A 22,002-nucleotide genomic window follows, 5' to 3' on the forward strand; every position below is an offset into this window, starting at 1 on the left:
AAAGGTTATTTAATTCTTTGTTCTGTGTAATAGTACCTTTAAAATTCATCACTTGGATATAATCTCCACTTGAGTCACTTTTTATAGTTTTTACGAAATTTTTCTTGAGTAAGCTACAGATTATATTTTTGTGAAATTACATTATCATGAAAATTGATTTACTTCACTAATTGTGTCGCTCTTTAAAGCAGTGAATACATACAGCTAATCTCGTAATTATTATTTCATAATTAAATCTGAAAGAAATATCCTTATCTTTCTAATTGAGCCTAGAACATCTGGGTGAGTCTGATTAAACATTTGTATTAATGATATATTATGTTAATGATTGTTATTAATGATATATCAAATTAATGATAGAAATTATAATATTAACAGCATAAAGAATAATGCTAATGCTTCTCTTGAACAGGTTGAAGATGGTTCTATTATGTCTAAGATATCTTTGAATGGGAATGGAAATAACATATAACAAAATTTCTGCCACGAGGGCAGGTTCAAAGTTATTTGAACTTGTAAAATAGAAATAAGTGAATACACTACTAATCTTCTTCTTAGTGAAGGTCTCAACGCACTGGGAGCACCTCTGAAAATTATAATTTCTCACGTACGTTTTAGGCTTAGCAGAAGCTCTCGGAATAAAGTGACGTAATCAAGGAATTTTCTTAACTCATCAATTGATGGGAGGGCACTGATTGATGGTCCTGATAGTGCTAATCTTCTCGGTTGACTTTGATATGTGATTGTGCTCAATAACGTGGTCCAGAAACCTAACGTGTTCCTTGAACAAATCTACTTTGTCTGATTGAATAGGAAATCAGATTATCAGACAAACAGGTTGTTCTTTTTTCACTTTAATACACAGTCTCATAAAAATACTAGTTTTTAACATTTTACGGAAGATTTGTCCAGCCATTTTGATTCCTAAAGATTGAATGATTCCTCAGTGATTAAATCACCCATTTATGATTTTTTGTGACAAGCTATGATTGGAATATCACTTAAATTATGGTTACATAACCTGTAGACAAGCTTCGGATTACATGAGCGGAAGAATATTGAAACTGAAGATTAAAACTGCGTTTTTGAGGCTGATCTGAATTTCCAAAGGTTTTAATCACGAAATTTGTTTGATTTCATTCACTCCTAGGAGTTACAAGATTGTAACTAAAGCAAGGCCGCACAAAGTCTTGAGACTTTGATATAACTAACAAACCAAATAAGATGCTCAGTCGCTGGTTTCAGTCTTGTAAATTCCTTCTAGAGAGACAAATTCCTTGTTTGTCGTCATGGAAAGCGTACGGCATTTTGTAGCAAAACATTTTGATTACATATTCACATATTCAGAGTGTTTACGAACTCGCAGGTGACCTTTTGGAGATTTCTTCTTTGGGCATTGACAAAAAATTTATTATAAACATTGGTGCTTAGTTTACGAGAAATGGGTAACAGGATTTCGGACATTTGCGATCGTTGTAGGTTATAAAAGGTATAACACAACGTTTTGAGGATTGGAATCTATCCTCTTCGTCAGGTGGGGGAGGCATTAGTATATACAATAAAATCCTGTTAGTATTCCATTGTAGCCTGTGATGTGTGATTGTGATCCTCGTACCACGTTTGCCTATGTGGAAATGCTATATACATGTTCAATTACCTATTCTTAAAATAAACGGGATTTTATCTGATTCATGACAAAATTTAGTTTGACGTCGTTTACGAAGAAATTCCTACATTCTTTCTGGTTAGTCGTAAGATTGCCACATCCGAGAGTGTAAAAAAACTCCTGACATTTAACTGCAAGTGGTTTTACGATCTACTCTGCAGCAATGACGTATATAAGCATGCCATCTTTATAGCGGTTTTATGGCTATTAACAGTTCATAAAATAAGTTAATTACCAATTTAGAACATGTGCTTACCTTAGGGTGTAAATACGTGGTATAATGTAGTCTTCCAGCTCGATTCTTATGTGTTAATAGTCATTAATATGTACCGACCACAATGTTGTGAAACCTTAAGAAAATGATCGTAAAACTTATCAATGTACATTATAAAAAATTTTTGTTTTAATGTTAGTGAAAATTGTCATTAAATCTTGGACTCGAAGCTCCGAATTTTGCATGCCCAGTAATTTGTATATAGCAATAAATCCAAGTTATAGTATTAATTTACCGTGGAATATGCTGTGGATAAAATTAACTATATCAACACTTTCACTGACGATCATTTTTTACTGGTATATAATGAGATTGGAGCTTGTTTTTCGTATTTGAGGCTTCCTTTTATGGACAAATTCAAACTAGAAACGTTTTACTCATAGCTCTAAAATGATAAATAGATAAGTAGTAAGTTTTTCTCTATATTTAAAAAGGTTACTCTGAACATGCTCAAAAGTTGTTATCGAAGCAGCCATAACAATCACAATTGATATCTTGTGGTTACCAAAAGGTTTAATGGCGGCCATGATGACCACATCCTTCCCAGCGGTTCTTGACCGACTCCTGGAATACCGTTAAAGAAAGGAAGATACAGGATACAAGAAGAGGTTGGATTACTGTATCTTCATTATATTATGCAAGGATTAAAGTGCGTTTAGCCTTTCTGATGAGCAATTTCTTTTAGGATTGCAAACATCTAGCTCATGCAAGCCTCTTGAGGCCTAGGGTCAATAAATTTATTGAAGAAACTGTTTAAAATTTATAACAATTATTCTCGTTTTTAATGCTTTTCTGGACTGTTACAATGGCAACAAACAAGGTTTTTGTATGAACATTTTTGAAACATGCTTGGTTTCTCCACTTTGATATTCATGTATTTTTTGCTATAAATAAACTTTTGAGCTTGCTTCTGGAGTGACAGGATATTTGGGACGGGTAAGGTTAGAGAAAGGGACTGCCTCCTGTCTAGTTTCCATGAGAATCATTCTATCTCAGTCATGTCAATTTGGAAGAAGAGGAGAATCTCTTTCCCAGCCTCCTCCAGTCAAAGCGGGCAGAGTGTGTTAGGTTAGGTTAGATTAGTAGTTTAGGTTAAGTTAGTAGTTTATGTTAGGTTAGGATAGGATAGGTTAGGTTACGTTAGGTTAGTTTAGTTTAGGTTAGGTTATATTAGGTTAGTAGTTTAGGTTAGGTTAGATTAGTAGTTTAGGTTAGGTTAGTGATTTAGGTTAGGTTAGTGGTTTAGGTTAGGTTAGTGGTTTAGGTTAGGTTAGGTTAGTAGTTTAGGTTAGGTTAGTAGTTTAGGTTAGGTTAGTAGTTTAGGTTTGGTTAGGATAGGATAGGTTAGGTTAGGTTAGGTTAGGATAGGTTAGGTTTGGGTAGGGTAGGTTAGGTTAGGTTAGGGTAGGGTAGTAGGTTAGTTAGGTTAGGTTAGGTTAGGTTAGTACATGTTATTCTAGCAACAGCCTTTAACACAGCCTTCATGCATTCAACTATTTAACATTCATCGTAAACTTGATCTATCGGTCAATCCTTTAGTATGGTTTATAATGAAAATCCCAATATCTCGACTTTTTCGGTTATTACACTTGGCATCCTTTGGGTTACTCATTGGTGTTTTCTGTACGTAGTGTAGGTTACATAAGTGAACCCTTCTGGGGGGGGGGGGGGTTTGTGATATATTAGTATTGTGGGCAGTAAAAGTTTTTCAATCACATAAATAATAATTTAGTGCAAATTATTTGAATAATTTTCATAATACCTTGAGATTGATATTAATACATGACTGCTCAATGATACTACTTAGCTCAACGTTTAACACAACTTTGAGACAAAAATATCGATTAACAAGAACTGATAAAACGGATTATCGAATGACTCAACAGAATGTACGGAAAGTCTTCACAGACTGTACCCAACTGACAGCTAAGAAGACTGTTGGCCTTTGACCTTTTGACCCCAAAATCAATACAGATCTTGCTTGCATCAAGATGAAACTATGTACCAAGTTTCAAGTTGTAAGGACCTTTCTATCGAGTGTTATCGTACAGACGGACAGACACATACACGCGGTTTTGAGTAGGATCTGTTGGACCCTCAATATTCCATTATTCTTCCACGGTTATCTAATGATATACCAATTAAGTCAATATTTTTGGGAATACGGAACACATTTTATTCTACAAAACGGTGACGCGCAATATATTTTTTAATTAAGTAATTGAAGTGGTACGAATGTATGTGCACACTAATTATTCATTCTATTTATATTGCCACTTATAAAACGATGTTTAAAGTAAGATCCTTCGAATTTTGAAAGTGAGCAAAGTATAATAATGTATAGTTGAAGTTTTATGGGATGAAATCAATTTCAGGTTCCATATTTTTTTTTAATACAATTTTAATTGGTGTGTAGATTTTTATTATTTAAACACTGATATGAAACCTAATTTAATAAATAAAAATGTGAATGTATCACGTGGCCAGATATCTCGAAAACGATTTTATCTGTAGTCCTGAAATGTTTCATGAAACTTCCGTTTTACTTAGAAAAGTATAATTTCTATGGTGGTGCTTGTTGATGCATTGTATTTGGTGAGCTTCGTGCTGGGGGATGTAAAGATTTCTTTTCCGTATGATTGTCAATCGTCCTATCTGTCAATAAAGAAATGAGCTACAGAAATAACATTTTGCATTCATTAAACCTTAGCGAAGCCTATTACTTGGTATGGACTACTCCTGCCTTCTAAGTATTTATAACAATAAGGATACCCTGGGAACCACGCTCATTTTAAGAACTATGGCGTATACAAGGATTAAAAATAACATTAATCTCGTCGATGAACTTACAAACTTAGACTTTAAATTTTGTGCGTTCCATGCATTTTCCTCGTTGTGTTTTCTACTGTTCTACTGAAATTTTTACTTTGTTTCAGATACGTTCTGTCTTTTCGAATTTGGACCTTTAATGACAGTTGTGGGAGAGTTAGTCCGAAGCCAATGAACACAGTATAATAAACTTGGTAAGAGCTCTTTCAACTTTTTTACTCTTATCTGTTACCTGTACGTGATTTATTGTTACATTATGATAGTTGCACATTGCTGGCTGAGCGTCAGCGAAGCCTGTCACTCTAGGGGCTTCATTTCTGTCTCTCTATATATCTGTTCGTACGATATCTCGCCAACGGTCTGATCTACAGAGTTGAAATTTTGCATGAAACTTCATTTTTATATAGGCAACATTGAGTTCATGGCGGTACATGTCACTCTATAGGATTTGGCTGAGCGTTATTGAACATATATACATTGCACTGAAGGAGAAGCTCTGCTTATTGGAATACAACTTATTTTCTTTAAAAGAAAATAGTATTTAGATTTGTCTGATGGGTAAAAATGATGACGGCTGGAAATCTTAAAATAAATAAATTTGTGAATAAACTGTGGAGAATCACATTACATTTTCACATGTAATGTAGTAATTCATGTAGCTGTAGACTTGAAATGTTGCATGTAACGTCAAAAAAGCTTCTTACGTGACAATACGATGTAGCTTACTCATATTTTGTCTCTATTTTACATTGTGCTCCTATGCTTTCACAATTTTAATATCGTAGGAAACCCAAAAAGAAAAAATTGTACTTTTTTAAAACCATGAAATACTAGTTTATTGACATTTGTCATCGTTATAGGTTATAAGAGGAATAACACAACGTTTCGAGGGTTGGAATCTATCCTCTTCGTCAGGTTGGGGAGGTATAAATACATACAAAAATAACGAACAGAAAATAAGTGAAGAAAGGGGAAGAAAAGGTTCAAACGTACCTAAAAGCTGCTTGGAATCAGTCCAGGTGTTGTCACTGCACAGAATGCAAGTCCCGAGCACAAATCACAAGTACGAGGATCATAATCACACATCACACTAGCACTGACTACAATGGATACTAACTGGAATTTTTTTTATGTATTAATACCTCCCCCACCTGACGAAGAGGATTGGGTCCTTGTTGTGTTATACCTGTTATAACCTATAAAGATGGCAAATGTCCGTAACCCTGTTATCCTTTCAAACCTTCCATCGCCAATAAAAACTTTAAACAAAGAATGAAATACTGTTGAGCAAATATCAATTCACACAAAGTTCAAAGATGAAGGATCCAAGATGGCCACAAAATTTTCAAAAATACTGTAAAAATCACTATTCTTAATGAACCATGAATATGGTGAAGAGCTATTTCCCTAAAAATATTTGCAGTTGCAAGAAGTAAAATGTTAACATTATTATACATAGTATTGAAAAATTTTTTTTAATCTTAATGAAATTAAAGTTTACTTATAAATTATTTTTATTAAAGATTACTTTCGTAATTAGTTATGTAACATTAATCAACTCTTTATACATTTGTTTCCATTAAATACCGCGTTATTCGTAAACGTTAAAGATTGCAGAATTTACTGGCGTTAAAATGCCCGACACGACGTCGACTATTGGATTGTGCGGGCTGTTGGATTTCTCTAGGGCCAATTACGCTGAGCCTCTTGGATCTTGTGAGCATCCCTTGGCCTTTAATGGTGTTGAGTTTCAAGAGGCGACGAATCTTTAATTTGCTGTAACTTTTACACCCTTAAATCGGCCCATTGTTCTCACTATGGGCTTAGATAATATTTAGAAATAACTTTGAAACGCAGTTTATAGTTTTAATACATGTTGTAACGCCTAATATATGAATATATGTAGTTTTTCTTAGTGTGAAGTTTGCTACTGACGATGAAAGGTTTTAAAGGATACTATTTTGGACATTTATCACCGTTATGTGTTACAAACTTTATGACACAAAGTTTCGAGGATTGAAATCTATCCTCTTCATCAGGTGAGGGGTATTTAATATGTAAGAAATAAAGAAAAGAGAGAAAGGGAGGCAAACTTCCCCAAAAGATGCTTGAAATACAGTCCAGACGTTATCACTGCACAGGATGATCACTATCCCGATCACGAAAAGTCAAGAGCACTACCATACGTCACACCGGCACAGGCGAAAGTGAGATACAGTACTGCGTTTTGATATCTATTTTTTATCGTTTAACTTTGGCAAATGTCTGAAATCCTGTTAAATTTCGTTTATTTTCAATAGCTACATAGCATTGTCAGTAATGTACTTTGAAAAGTTCTAGCATTAAAATATCTTCGATTTAATAAGAAACATCTATGTTTATATATGAACACGTGTGTAAATTTTCACTTTTTTAGTGTATTGTTTGTAAGACGTACTCGACAATATCCCATATGTTCTTGCAGTAGTTAATTCAGGATACAAGAACAGTGTAATAGGGTTTTAATGAGTAAATAAAATTAAGTTCAGCATATCATTTCAGGTACTAAAGTTAATCTTTTAATACGGATGCATCAGTGAATATTCATTTTCTCAGGGTGGCGGTGAGAAGAAATTATTATAAATCGTCTAATTTAGTCACAGGTCAAGCGTAATATAATTTATAGCTTATGGCGAAGGAATGCATCAGATTCCAAGCGACTTCGGGTTGTATGGCGACCGTGTAGGTTTTTGAATTTGGTACTCTACAAATTTGGTACAATTGTACCCACTAGTCTTGTAAAACCTTTTGCACGAAGGCACTTAATAGTCTGAATTTATCTTCAGAGCTCTTACCCAAGAAACTATTACAATTACTTTCGTTGTTGCCGCCACTTTTTGTCTACATTATTTACATGTTTCTTATTCTATAATCGGTTTCGTTTAATATACTTGTCACAACGTCGGGGTTATTTACTTCAAGCAGTTACCCGCGGCTTCGCACGCAATTTCATTTTGAAGAACAGGGACACCATGGGCATCTTTTAATATTTATGGCCATTGTAATTTACTCCTGACTTAATATTTTTTTTGCAATAGTTAATTTTGCCTTGTTTTCCACGAGTGTGTGCATACACAGATCTAAGAAGCCTTCTTGGCCAAAAGGCGTTTATTTTTGGCCATTAAACATTTTCCTCTTTTAAGATATTTCTGTGCCACAATTGAGTTTGTTTTTGCCCTAATAAAGAAGCAGTTATGAGAAGCTAACTTCTGTAAAAAACAACTAAGTTGGGTTTCATAACGGTTCTTTAAATCATTGTTAAATTTAGATAGAAACTTTGTTCTTTTATTTCTTAACTTCTTATTTTTATCTTTTCTGGAATCGCTGTTGTTTTTCAGATATGTTTTAGACAAAATATACTTTTTATCAAATATTAAGTATGCAGTACTGACCAAGCACTTCATATTCTTAACATGATCAAGCTAAATATGTTCTTACTTGTTTTTATATACGTCTTTTAAGGTATCAAGATGATGACCGTTCATAGTTTTAGAAGTATACACTCGAAACAAGTAAATGTGTTTACAAGCATAATTTTGGATTAATAGCAATTAAATCAAGTACACGTGTTTACAAAAATATATCCTTATAGTGATTTTGTTTTGTAATAATTCAAGATTTTCTGAATATTTTTAAGTATTACGAGTTTTTGAACGTGCCAATATTGAGAATTATTATGCCATACGTGTATGTGCGTATTTGTATAATTAAACATCTAAACTATTATTCCGACTGAGCCGGACGGAATATTTTATAATTATAGTAAGTTTTTAATTTTTATTTCTTCTCATTATATCAGTTGATGTTTCCAGTTTATTTCCAACTACTTAATAATTCCTGCCAATAAGTAATCCACTAGAAAACTGATTATTGTTTTAAATGTTATTCCTATACATATGTAAATGTTTGTTAATAAGTTATAAATACACAAAGCAGTATATATTAGATCTATACGTGATTTTATTCAGTAGCGTAGAAAATACGGGTGAGAAATATGTCGGTGTTATTGCGCAACTTTTTGAAATTAAAATAAATTATAAGAGATCATAACACTGGAAAAATTCTAAATACGTTAAACAATTTGTAGTACAATGTAATAAAAAAAGGAAAAAATAAGCCGTAGCCATTTTGCAATGTTAATCATTCGCTAGTTTTTCTTTTATTTTTTACCTTATTTAAATTCAATAATTCCTATACCACGAGTAGATTTTTTTTTTTTTTTTAACGAGTTCTGCTCGGATTTAGTACAATAATAGAGGATAAAGATCCTATAAGAAGACTTTTACCGTACATTAGAATCTTGAATCATCTCTTTCTTACAGAAAACATGAAATCCGCTGCCTCATAAACATTGAACAGTAAAGTAACATGGGCAGTGCAAGTTTTGGGACGTTTCTGGTACCGACCGTCATTCTGGTTGGCGGACACTGACATATTCATTAAACCACTGTACCGGTAGAGGCTTCGTTTGGGTGACCAGTGACGAGATCAATTTCGTCGGCTGCTATTTCACAACTAATGAAGGCATGTCCAATTTCGAGGGCAAGTTAGATAATATGGAGGGGCGCTTATTCGCTTTCTCCGTAACAGACCTGGCCATCCTAAGTGATTTCCGGCAATTGGGCAGTGCAGAAGATGGTTGCAAGGAAATCTGTGTCTTCTAAATGTAGTAAGGATCACTCCTTGAGAAGGACGGTACAAGATGTTTGTCCTGACCATCAGTATGTCTTGCTTCAGCCAGGTACTAAGAATCAATGAACATGAATCACAAGAAGGAGCAGCCTTTGTGACAATGACTCCATTGTGTGGGTCTGCATCGGCTCAGCGCCAAAGAGAAAGTACCCTAGACACAATACACTAGTCCTTTGGTGTTGTTACAGGACACCTCTATACTCCGTGGAAGTCGCTTAAGGACATCTTGAGGAAAATCCCTGACTGCAGGTTGGCACAGATAGCCTTGTAGCCATCGCCGAGTTTAGATCACAATATGAATGTGAATGTTAAGCTTTGCTCCAGTTCACCTTCCTCTTTGTGCAGCACCTGGAATTTGACGATGTCTCAGACTGGACGACTCCTGAAATCTGGAGTCATGTTCGTCTTAAAAGGTCCAAAAAATATCGGTGACAAAGAAGTTCAAAACGAACTCTTTGCATTGTTTCGACATCAAGGACATTGTTTTCAATCCATTTATTTCAATCCTTGTGTTTTACTTGAAATACAGGTATACTCTCAATATTGTTTCTTTGCAATTTACGCTCCATCCACAAGTGGAATATGCCCTAATACTGTTACTTTGCGATTACTTCTTTATCCACAAATGGAATATACCCTCAATACTATTCCTTTGCGATGAATGGTATATCTAGCATAGCTATGAACCATCAGTGCTGTTGTTTGCAATTAATGTTCCATGCACAAATGGATCGTACCGTTTGAATTGATGCTTCATCCACATATTGCAAGCGGAATATTTCCTCACTGCTATTCCTTTGGCTTATCGAATGTCGTACTTTAAAATTCAAATTCCTTGTTCACCTAAAGTTTTTGTCTCAGAAAACACTACGCTCTGTGGCAACCAGCTCCGTGTAAAGTGATCGTGCTCGAGTGAAGGCAATGTAAAAGACCTCAAAATTATTCTTTTGATACAGAGCTACTCATATTTGATAACCACCCAAATAATTATCTCACTCAAGAACGCCACATCACCCAGCTCAAGAACGTATCAACACTACCTGTCTGTAGTTGGAGAGTTGCCCGTCTCCTAGCATCACGTTGGCCTTGACCAGCTGAGTTAACCGCTGTCTGAGGATCGTCTTGACGGGGGGTCATCGCTATCCTCTCACTCTCCTGCCGGAGTGGTTTCGCCAGACAAGCGGCCTCAAGGAAAGCGGCCAAGATACGTCTGGGGGCCTCTCCTTCATCACAGTCTGACAGAATGGTTCGAACAGTGTTTGTAGGTTTCTAGGAAGAGATTCTTCACTCTAAACTTTTCAAAGATCACAACAGTGAGGAAAGCTTGCAGAAATTGACAGGGACTAACAGGGTATCAGCGGGTCGGCGTCCAGTTATAAATCATCGTGAGAAGTACGTAGGCTTCATGAAATTCTAAAACAAGAATATTTCAAAGCCGATAAAACGTCTTGAAACTCATAAGCTCCGACGTGGTAAGAATGAAATCCCAAAACATATTTATTAAAACCTCACTGGGATTAAAGCTTAATTACTATGGGATGGTAACTGATGTTCACCATCCAACCAAATTAATTGTTAGTTAATCTCTAAATCTCCTGTTTATTATTTTAAAGGAGTTAAGAAACTACATCATTGTACTTCAAGTTGTACAATTATTCATTTTTACCAGTTCACGTGAATGCCAACTTTTTTAGTGTTATTTAAATCAGAAATACGCTCAAGGTCTTAAAATTTATTTTTTTCTACTGTGCAAAAATAAAAACTACTCAAAGATGAATTTTATTTTTGTAAACAAAAACTCTAAAAGCCATTACCCGATCGGATTTTGTAGGCTAATTTAACGCATTAAAACAATTTATAAAGGAAGGTGGAGTCTTTGTTTCTCTCAATCTTAAGCCCACTTTAAGCCCATGTTAAGATAAAATTCTCCTTAACTCCTACACAGAGACGGCAACGTTCCATATCCAATGCTGCCACAGGGGTTGTATTACTAGTAAATTGATTACCGCATTTAATCGGCGATGCAATGGATACGAGTGACTGCGGAATGAGTGTTAAAATTTATATCTAAATGGAATCTCGAGTGGTCGTCCAAATTTTAGTATCTTTGACGTTTGATATATATAAGGCCTTCACATTCAATACTTCACTAACTAACTGCAATTGTTATCTCGCCTTCTCAAAGTACTTGGTTTACGTTCGTCTCAAACTTATATTCGCGAATTTATTTTGAAAATATTTTCTCGATCAATGCAGATAACATTGGAGAGGCAAATACATTATCTCTTTGTATAAAGCTTGTTATTGACGATGGAAGGTTTGAAAGGATAACAGGATTTTGGATAATTGCCATCTTTATGGGTTATAAAACGTATAATACAACGTTTCGAGGATTAGGATCTATCCTCTTCGTCAGGTGGGGGAGGTATTAATAAGTGCTAAAATAGCGAACAGAAAGAAGTAAAGAAGGAAAAGAAAACGGTTTAAACATACCAAAAACTAGGTTATCTTGGTTGGTGATAGTGGCATATTTATTAGAATGAGTCCCGAACCACCTTTCCTGATTTCCAACGACCCCAAAATTCTATCTGACATTTTTAGGGGGAAAGATGCTAAAACCTGTCGATCTATTAGTAAAACTTATAGAATTGCCGGTGTTTTATTACATCAATGCTGAAGTCTCCAAGGGCCTTATTCGACGTTTTCTCCAGCAGCTATCGAAGAACGCTGCGGTTATTTCTGGGAAGCAAATCAGTGGGTTTCGCCCGATGTTGAAACTCTTCAGCGGACCGGGATTGAGGCAGGATGGTGACACGAAGACGGGTACGGCGTGGCGAGACGGCAGTCACCGTGAAGCGGAAACTGGGTCAGCGGACCGAAGAGAGCCAAGAGGAGGCCTGTAGACTGACGCGGTATAGTAGACTGTAGACTCGCTGTGCATGGCTCTCGTCCACCCAACTCGCCACAGAGAGAGATCACGATCTTATCAAAGAATGTAAATAACCAAGGGGAAAAGGTAGTAATACTAAACATCCGTCTACAAACTCAACATGGAGTGATCTTGAAGCCCATGATGATTTTCAGGACTAGTAAATAAAAGTCAAGAAGCATTTTTGAATAAGAGGATATGTTTTTAGAAGTATTCAAAATTTTAGTGGTTTTTTTATGGGAAGGGCTGCAACATTTTCATTCCCACCCACGCCGCGATACGTCGTTGTCAAGAGAATGAAACGACAGTCTTTGAAATTCTGAAAATTATAATTGATTTACTTAAGCCACGTGAAAATCAAAGTCAATCTGGGATGCAGATACATAAAGATCAACGATTTTACGGAAATTCAAGGTTGGATTCGCTCATTAAAATACATGAATTCCATTAAAAGGTCAATACTGTAGAGTGCTGGATAAATTAATGATAATAATAAAAAAAAAACGTTATACGTACAGAGCTTGAACATAAATTAAAATATTGGAATAGCATCGAAGCGATTTTGCCACTTTCTAATAAATATCTCAGGTTTTAACTACATCAACCCATGGAAGGCCGGGCAACATCGCAAGTATTCGTGATAGCGAGTATTCGTGGTAGCGAGTATTCGTGATAGCGAGTATTCGTGGTAGCGAGTATTCGTGGTAGCGAGTATTCGTGGTAGCGAGTATTCGTGATAGCGAGTATTCGTGGTAGCGAGTATTCGTGATCGCGAGTATTCGTGATAGCGAGTTTAGGATACCTAACCCATTAAATCATATTTTTGGGATGAATGGGTTAATCAACCTGTTTACATTTGAGGAAATTCTTGAATGGAATCAATTATAAATTATTTCACCAAATAATACGTCTACGTCATCTAACTTGGTAACGTGAATGGAACTGTCTTTTGTTACGTGTACTTTGCAATTAACTACCTTTTTGTACGTTCCCTAATCTTAAATAGGAAATTACAAAATATTTAAAATGGAATTCTAGATTTTTTTAAAATCCATAAACTTATATGAATAATGGTATTACCGGGTAAATAATGTAAAAATACCACATTTTCATTCAAAAGTAAATGAGGATATCACCGTATAAATTAATATGCAAATCTTAATGACATCTCGGAAACAACGTCCTAGTCCCAAGACCCCACGTGCAGACCTGCCCAACGTGATTATAACGGATTTTCCTCCAGATTGTTTAAAGCACCCAATGCTAATTTAGCACTCAATCACTATGTTTGTTCTTATTTTGGCTTTTTAACGTAATTCTTCATGTAATACAATATTATTTGATTAATCGTTAAAAGTATATTCTTGTCAAAGGGTATAATTTATTACAGATGGATTGGGGCCGCTTGAATATTCGTACGCTACTGGTTCTTCTGGTTCTTTCGCCTAATTAATTGCCGAATTCAATTAAGTCCGCATTACATTTACAACTTGGGCCGTTCCCTCCAGTTAATTGGTTCAGAATTTATTTCATACTTCTGCAAACACTTGACTTGCTCATATCCAACAAATGGTAAATTTGGAACACCCTAATAATGTAATACAGACTTGTAGAAAAATGTGTATGATTTGATTAAATATTACAAAATCATCTTAACTTTATCACTAACAGTTTATCTTTTTTATTTTATTGATTTTTGTTCAATAAATCCATATCCTTATTGAGGTCCATCGTGGACACGGTAATGAAATTAAAGTATGTCCAAAACATGTAAAATTTTCACAATCTACACCAATTTAAAGACGCATAAAATATTAAAACAAATAAATAAAATATATTTCCTCCATTATATAAAATCACAATATTTTTTAGAAACTTGATTTGGACATATTTTAGCCATCTTATCCATTAATGATGGATGAAACTCACGCCTTTTCCTCTGTTAGAAGTCTTACAGCTCGCTGTTCCTGATAAGAGTGGCCCAGTGCAGCACTTGCTCAAATCTTATCTGTCAACACTTATTATCTCCACGATGTAAATATCTTATCAAACTAGTAGTGCACAGTACAGTGTCACTGATAAGAGTGGCCCAGTGCAGCACTTGCTCAAATCTTATCTGTCAACACTTATTATCTCCACGATGTAAATATCTTATCAAACTAGTAGTGCACAGAACAGTGTCACTGATAAGAGTGGCCCAGTGCAGCACTTGCTCAAATCTTATCTGTCAACACTTATTATCTCCACGATGTAAATATCTTATCAAACTAGTAGTGCACAGAACAGTGTCACTGATAAGAGTGTCCCAGTGCAGCACTTGCTCAAATCTTATCTGTCAACACTTATTATCTCCACGATGTAAATATCTTATCAAACTAGTAGTGCACAGAACAGTGTCACTGATAAGAGTGGGCCAGTGCAGCACTTGCTCAAATCTTATCTGTCAACACTTATTATCTCCACGATGTAAATATCTTATCAAACTAGTAGTGCACAGAACAGTGTCACTGATAAGAGTGGCCACTTGCAGCACATGGTGAAATCTTCTCAGTCAACACTTCTTATCTCCACGATGTAAATATCTTATCACACTAGTAGTGCACAGAACAGTGTCACTGATAAGAGTGGCCACTTGCAGCGCTTGGTGAAATCTTCTCAGTCAACACTTCTTATCTCCACGATGTAAATATCTTATCACACTAGTAGTGCACAGAACAGTGTCACTGATAAGAGTGGCCACTTGCAGCGCTTGGTGAAATCTTCTCAGTCAACACTTCTTATCTCCACGATGTAAATATCTTATCACACTAGTAGTGCACAGAACAGTGTCACTGATAAGAGTGGCCACTTGCAGCGCTTGGTGAAATCTTCTCAGTCAACACTCCTTATCTTCACTATCTTAATATCTTATCACACTAGTAGTGCACAGAACAGTGTTACTGATAAGAGTGGCCACTTGCAGCACATGGTGAAATCTTCTCAGTCAACACTTCTTATCTCCATGATATAAATATCTTATCACACTAGTAGTGCACAGAACAGTGTCACTGATAAGAGTGGCCACTTGCAGCGCTTGGTGAAATCTTCTCAGTCAACACTTCTTATCTCCACGATGTAAATATCTTATCACACTAGTAGTGCACAGAACAGTGTCACTGATAAGAGTGGCCACTTGCAGCGCTCTGTGAAATCTTCACAGTCAACACTTCTTATCTCCACGATGTAAATATCTTATCACACTAGTAGTGCACAGAACAGTGTCACTGATAAGAGTGGCTAATTGCAGCGCTTGGTGAAATCTTCTCAGTCAACACTTGTTATCTCCACGATGTAAATATCTTATCACACTAGTAGTGCACAGAACTGTGTCACTGATAAGAGTGGCCATTTGCAGCGCTTGGTGAAATCTTCTCAGTCAACACTTCTTATCTCCACGATGTAAATATCTTATCACACTAGTAGTGCACAGAACAGTGTCACTGATAAGAGTGGCCACTAGCAGCGCTTGGTGAAATCTTCTCAAGCAACACTCCTTATCTTCACTATCTTAATATCTTATCACACTAGTAATGCACAGAACAGTGTCACTGATAAGAGTGGCCATTTGCAGCGCTTGGTGAAATCTTCTCAGTCAACACTCCTTATCTTCACTATCTTAATATCTTATCACACTAGTAGTGAACAGAACATTGTCACTGATAAGAGTAGCCACTTGCAGCGCTTGGTGAAATCTTCTCAGTCAACACTTCTTATCTCCACGATGTAAATATCTTATCACACTAGTAGTGCACAGAACTGTGCCACTGATAAGAGTGGCCATTTGCAGCGCTTGGTGAAATCTTCTCAGTCAACACTCCTTATCTTCACTATCTTAATATCTTATCACACTAGTAGTGCACAGAACAGTGTTACTGATAAGAGTGGCCACTTGCAGCACATGGTGAAATCTTCTCAGTCAACACTTCTTATCTCCATGATGTAAATATCTTATCACACTAGTAGTGCACAGAACAGTGTCACTGATAAGAGTGGCCACTTGCAGCGCTCTGTGAAATCTTCACAGTCAACACTTCTTATCTCCACTATCTTAATATCTTATCACACTAGTAATGCATAGAACTGTGTCACTGATAAGAGTGGCCATTTGCAGCGCTTGGTGAAATCTTCTCAGTCAACACTCCTTATCTTCACTATCTTAATATCTTATCACACTAGTAGTGCACAGAACAGTGTCACTGATAAGAGTAGCCACTTGCAGCGCTTGGTGAAATCTTCTCAGTTAACACTTCTTATCTCCACGATGTAAATATCTTATCACACTAGTAGTGCACAGAACAGTGTCACTGATAAGAGTGGCCATTTGCAGCGCTTGGTGAAATCTTCTCAGTCAACACTCCTTATCTTCACTATCTTAATATCTTATCACACTAGTAATGCACAGAACAGTGTCACTGATAAGAGTGGCCACTTGCAGCGCTTGGTGTAATCTTCTCAGTCAACACTTCTTATCTCCCCGATGTAAATATCTTATCACACTAGTAGTGCACAGAACAGTGTCACTGATAAGAGTGGCCACTTGCAGCGCTTGGTGAAATCTTCTCAGTCAACACTTTTTATCTCCACGATGTAAATATCTTATCACACTAGTAGTGCACAGAACAGTGTCACTGATAAGAGTGGCCACTTGCAGCGCTCTGTGAAATCTTCTCAGTCAACACTTCTTATCTCCACGATGTAAATATCTTATCACACTAGTAGTGCACAGAACAGTGTCACTGATAAGAGTGGGCCCTTGCAGCGCTTGGTGAAATCTTCTCAGTCAACACTCTTTATCTCCACTTACTATCTTATCACACTAATCACTACTATGCAGTCACACAGATCAATGTCACTGATAAGGGTTCTCCACTGCTTTAGTTAGTCAAATCCTATCTGTCAACAAAATACATTTCCTCCATTATATATAAAAACAATACTTTCTCAAACTTGATTTGGAAATTCTTTAGCAATCGAACCTACTAGTGACTGATAAAACTCACGCCTTTCTCCCAATTAGAAGATATACAGATTGTTGTCACTGATAAGAGTGGCCCACTGGATTTCTTGATCAAATCTTATCTGTCAAAACTTCTCATATACTATATTCATATCTTGTCTAAATTAATCATTACTCTGCGACGTAATATCACTGAGAAACAATTTAATAAACGAATCTGTAATCCTTTGTCTGTTGTAACACCAAATAAACTAGTAGGTCTTTAGATAATCAATGTTTAAAAGTTTATTTTAATCATATTGATTTTTGATTGTTTCGATGATCATAGTGTGCTAGAAATTATAAGTTGTAGAATTCTGAAACTATAAACTTTTTACGGTACTAGAGGTTTGTAGTTAATGTGCATGGGATTCCAATTTTTTCTACATTATCACCATGTAGAAATGGTGTAGGATGTTTTTACTCCTAAAGGCACTTTTTCACACATTTAAATTTTCTATATTGTTAACAATATTCAAATATTATTATGAAACACTTATTAGTTTTGTTTTCAGACTATACAACCTTGTCCATACTACTATAAAAGTATTTTCTGCACACATGACTAACCCGTTTTACTAGCTGGTGTAGTAAAGTATATACGATCAAACATAGTTTGGATGATCGAGTCTGACAGCCTTCCCTTCAATGTGCGATCATCTGCACCTTGCAATGAAGATTTTTATTGCAAAGATTTGCAAATGGATATGGACAGTTTCCCTAAAAAGGACAGTAGGATATAGTATAATCACGTGAAACGGAATCTAGTCATCCCGAATCTCTTGATGATTTTGGTTATGATGTCTCGCCAGGTAATCACCACTACGAGTCAAGGTAAACAAGGGTGTTTGGCAGGTTCTTCTTAAAATGGTGCCGTTGTCCATCCGGTTGTCCATCTGAGTGATATAAAGGTCCTAGGGACTTGAAAATTCATAAGTAGGTTAATCTTGATCCAATGAGGAACTCAATTAATTTTGGGTCAAAAGGTTAAAGAGCAGCCTGTTCATCTGTCCGGCCGTTTCTGCGATAACCTTTTGTAGAAGGATTCTAGAGACATAGGTGAATAGGTTCTTCTTAGTACAAGATGTAGGTCAGTACGTCAAAGGGCAGTCTATTCTTTTGTAAACTCTCGCTGCGTCGTGTCGGGGTCCTCTGATATTCCGTTACATGTCTTTTGTATTCCTTTTTTACTTTAGTTCCGTTTGAGTCGATGGCAAAGTATAAAGCTCGGTGCATCAACTCATGCATCACTTATTTCATCAGTTGCTGAGTTTGTTAAAACCCAATGATAGGTAACACGTCTAGTAGTTAATAGAGGACTACTTAAGGGTGAAACAGGGAAGGATTTAGCTGAAATTTACAAATTTGTGGAGCTGAGTTTAAACTTGTTAAGCTCCTACTGTACTGGTAGACATCTAAGATTTTGATCCCTAAGAAAAAAGAAAAACTGATACACGTTTACGCCCTTATAGGCTATAGAATAATGGGAAATGTCTAATTTCAAACCATTATTTTATTTCGATATGTTTATCGGTAATTTGTAAATAAATTTATATTATAGTATAGGCCTACTCAAAACCTACACTTTTTAGAACAAATAATAAAAAAAGGGTTTGGTGCGTATTACTTATTGAGACATCTCCTTCATTCTATAATCAACAATAACACTGCTTAAAAGAGCTTAACATTGATCTAATAGGCTAAACCCCAAGACCGTTTCACTACTATAGACTCTTAAATACCAACAACTCACAGAAAAGACAACACAACCATAAACAAAAGGGACATGCAAGAGTTCACTGATTAGTCATGTGTCTATTTATATAATCGAGCCAACAATCTCTCCATTCTTCAACCCCCCCCCTCCACCACCCCGAGTTGTGTGTAGGGTTCAAGGGTCTTCCAAACAACGACGGAGGGCTCCACTTAAATGTCAGTAATATCTCCATGCTGCGCGTGTGACGGTGTGTGCGCGTCGGGGTGGGAGGTTGTCTTTTCCTCTGAGGCCCTTGAGGCTCCGGTCAAACTGTATCACTGTTGGGTTTCGACTGTATATTTGTGATTATCTCAAGGTTGAACTAAAGCACAAATTTTTTTCCCATATTGTTAGAAATTCCCATGTGGAAAATGACTTATTACGGTTCTTTCCGTACCACCAAAACGCAGAATATTTTGTCAAAACTGAGCTCCAGAATTCGTTTTATCGTGTTTTTTTTTGAAAACTAGAGCGCTCACACTAAAGCTCATTCATTATTGCGAAATTACGTACATTTTTACGGTGGTCGACTTTTTATCCTATGAAATCTTTCTCGAGACATTTCTGTCCATTGAATTAGGTTTCATGTCAGTGTTTAAATACTAAAAGTCTACCTACATTTTAAATGACCATAAATTGACCTTGGGTGTGTTGGGATGATTAGGGTTTATGTGTTGTACCTGTATGTCACATTCTAAAACTCTTAAACAATATAGAGTATACAAAGATTGTTTTAAAATGTGTATTTATGGTGTTATTTTTTTGTTGCCGTCATGGTTATCCATAAGATCAATGTTAAGTATTTGCTAACACTTATCCTCATATGTTTCTAGTCTATAAATGAAGATTCATGAATAATTTCAAATTTTATGGATCAGTTTGTTTTCGAGATATCGTGTGGACAGGCGGACATAAATTCAAATTGTCCATTCCCACGAGTGACAGGCTTCTCTAACGCTCAGCCAACTAGTTTATATTGTCTTGTGTCTGCTGTCTTGAGTCTGTACAAACTTATGTTTCAGATTTTCACTGTTTTCCTTGTTTCACTATTAAATTGCAAATTTTGTATCTACTGTGCAATTTAGATTATCTCAGAATTCAACTAAATTGGAAATCTTTTTTTCTGCGTTATTAGCAATTTCCACGGGGGAAATAAGCTACTGGTCCTCGCATGACCAAAGCCCGGAAGATCGGTGATCCACCAACAGCCCAGGAGCCTACTCCAGAACACGTTTTGAGTGGGTTTCCAAAACTAGGGCACTCACACACGCGAACAAACGCGCGCGTTCTTGATCGTGGATTTATGTGGACTCTCGCTGTAACCAAATTTATATCCGATTTTCTTACTTCTTCACTCTAACCTTACTTTCTAAATTGTCTTTAATGATTTAAATTAGCATAAACAATCCGATAAGGGATATAGCTTTTGAGTTTTGTTTACAAAAATGTCGCTTTTATCTCTGAGTAATATTTCTTTTTTGCACAATAGAAAAAAATACATTTTAAGACCTTGAGTGTATTTTTGATTTAAACTACACTAACCAATTTCATATCCACTTGTGAATTGGAAAAAATGAATTAAGATACAATTTTAGGTCCAATTATATGGTTTCTTAACTACTTAAAATCATAAACAGGCGATTTATAGATTATGCATTGATCGCGAATGTACGTGGATTCATACGGTGGTCAAATGTTTATCCTGTGAAACCTTTCTCGAAACATCTTGCCACATTTCTGTCCATTGAATTAGGTTTCACATAAGTGTTTAAATAAAAAATTCTACCTACACACAAAGTGACCATAAAATGGCCTTAGATGTGTTGGGATAATTAGGGTTTATGTGTTGTTTGTCACATTCTAAAATTTCTTAAACAGTATAGAATATACTAATATTGATTAAAAACGTATTTATTATGTAATCTTTTTGTTGCCATCAATGTAAAGTATTTGCTAACACTCAGCACCGTCCCATGGAGTGACATGTGCCATAATCGAACTCAGTGTTTCTAGTCTATAAATGAAGATTCATGAACAATTTCAAGTTTTATGGATCAGTTCGTTTTCGAGATATCGTGTGGACAGACAGAAATTATAGTTGTCCAGCCCCACGAATGACAGGCTTCGCTTACGCTCAGCCAACTAGGTTATATTGTCTTGTGTTTGGGAGCTATACACACTTATGTTTCATATTTCGCTGTGTTCATTGTTCAACGCTATTGAATTGCGAATTTTGAGTTTGATGTTGTCGCAGACTTGACTCCTGAAATCTGGAGTCATGTTCGTGTCCTGAAGTTACACCCTACAATTCGCATTGAACAACCCTTTCCCACCATAGCTACATTATGTGTAGAAGACTCGGTTGCTCCACCGTAATTTAGGATCGTGTCAGTTAAAATCTTAGTATCACAATCCGGTTGTCTATGTTGTCGAAACTATGCAAAGAGTTCATATACGAGTAGAGCTTATTCGTTCTTCGTCGCCGACTATTTTTGGACCCCTTCAGACGAACATGACTCCAGAAGACTTATCAGGAGTCAAGTCTGCAACAGCATCAGATTTCAGATGCTGCACGTAAGAGGAAGGTAAAGCTAGATCTAAACTCAATATTCGCATTGAATCAACCCTTCCCATCATAGCTGCGTTAAACTGTTGAATTACTGCCATTATATTCGTAGATGTTATTATACTGTATCGCTATTTTATTTTAAACTCACAAAAAAACTGTCGTGTTTTAATTCACCTATCGGTGCCTTTTGGAACTTCGTCTTAGAACAAGCTG

General features: G+C 36.0%; 1 protein-coding gene across 3 annotated transcripts in view; it reads left to right on the plus strand.

Annotated features, from left to right (window-relative positions):
• Window positions 1-22,002, plus strand: part of LOC124364131 — a 199,112-nt gene that overhangs the window by 69,984 nt on the left and 107,126 nt on the right. For all 3 annotated transcript variants that reach the window (XM_046819349.1, XM_046819351.1, XM_046819352.1), the window contains exon 2: window positions 4,877-4,963. The gene's annotated coding sequence lies outside the window, so the exon portion shown is untranslated. The remainder of the gene's footprint in view (window positions 1-4,876; window positions 4,964-22,002) is intronic.

The sequence above is a fragment of the Homalodisca vitripennis genome, chromosome 6 (genome assembly GCF_021130785.1).
Source record: "Homalodisca vitripennis isolate AUS2020 chromosome 6, UT_GWSS_2.1, whole genome shotgun sequence".
NCBI lineage: Eukaryota > Metazoa > Arthropoda > Insecta > Hemiptera > Cicadellidae > Homalodisca > Homalodisca vitripennis.